The sequence below is a fragment of the Mastomys coucha genome, unplaced genomic scaffold (genome assembly GCF_008632895.1).
Source record: "Mastomys coucha isolate ucsf_1 unplaced genomic scaffold, UCSF_Mcou_1 pScaffold8, whole genome shotgun sequence".
In the NCBI taxonomy this organism is placed as follows: domain Eukaryota; kingdom Metazoa; phylum Chordata; class Mammalia; order Rodentia; family Muridae; genus Mastomys; species Mastomys coucha.
The window spans coordinates 10,425,399-10,426,818 of NW_022196914.1; the positions used below are offsets into that span (position 1 = coordinate 10,425,399).

At 33.4% G+C, this 1,420-nt stretch overlaps 1 pseudogene; it reads right to left on the reverse strand.

Moving 5' to 3' along the window:
- The window catches only part of LOC116083401, a 1,223-nt pseudogene extending 1,022 nt beyond the window's left edge, over positions 1–201 (reverse strand).
- Between the last annotated feature and the right edge of the window lie 1,219 nt (positions 202–1,420).

Consider the following 1,420-nt stretch of genomic DNA (forward strand, 5'->3'; position numbering starts at 1 on the left):
CCAAGGACTGCACATAGAGGGGTCTGATTGTTCAAGCAGCATGTGTATGGTAGAGGATTGCAAAATCCTTCGCTTTTTCTTAAGGGTTTCTGGCACAGCAGGAACCTTTTTCTTAAGAGTTTTTGGCACTTCAGGAACCTTTTTCTTAAGGGTTTCCGGCACAGTGGCAGCCTTCTATTTCTTCTCTGGAACGACCTCCATGGCTGCAGCCGGAAAAGGCTAAGTCTGAATCTTATGTCTGGGAGAATTGAGCAACAAACAAGAAACAAACAAACAAATAAACAACAAAGCCCTACAAACTTGGGGCTTAACTACAGAAGTCTTATACAATTCAAAGAGCTTTGTAGTTTTCTTTCTTTCTTTTGTAGTTTTATTAAAAACAACCCATTTACATAATAAATGTTATTTAAAACTTTAAATGATAAACTTTTATTTATTTCAAAATATGTGGGGTACAACTTGATGGCAATGAAAGATGTATTTGAATTTCATACAATGTGAGTATTTAATTTCTGTTGACCCTGGTATTTAAAATTAAGCTCAGTAATAATGGCACAAGGTAAGTACAGTTCCTTTTAAACTGGACAGACAAATACCTCTACTCTGTGAGTTGCATTTTATTACATATTTCCTGACCTGTCATCATTGTAATTTTCTATTTCACTTAGTTTCTTTTACTAAATTAACGTGTATTATAGTGGTGCTATGACTTCATAGAGGTTCAATAATTAAATTGTTATGAACAGAGTCATTGATGGAGTAGAAGCATCCAGAGCAAAGATACAAAATCAAAGACAAAGACATTGACACAATATAGGATAGGTTCAGAAGGGCTGTCAGCCCTTCTTGAAAGAACTTAATATCTTGAAGGCATGCTGTACTCTCTTGATATTGGCTGACCTTGCTATTGGAAGTCTTGACTCCTCAATTTCTTTCTAAATTGTGAGCAAATATCTTTCTCACCTGCTGCAAGCATTCAGGGATAAAATAAGCTGTTCCATCCATTGATTCTCTCTATTAGCTTTTTGTTTGCTTCATTTGTCACTTGGATGCAACATATCAGTCAACATTGCATCTTAGAGAATATACAACCAACACTTTGTCTTAGAGGTTCAATAGATGGATGGAAGGTGAGTAGGTAAGTAAGCAGAAGAAATGCATATCTAATTTCTATTCGTTTTCTTAATATAAATATAAATAATATATTCATATTTAGATAAATATGGTATCTATAAATTAGATAGAAAAAAATTAATGAATATACAAAGTGATAACATTTTTCCTGATTTAAATTACTTTGGCAGATATCAGTATCTCACAAGTCCTGAAATGCAGGAATTTTTCAAGTTGTTTAATTGTTTAAATAGACATTTTTCCTTAGAACCTAACTGAAAGCTCTTGTTGGAATCAATTTAGATAG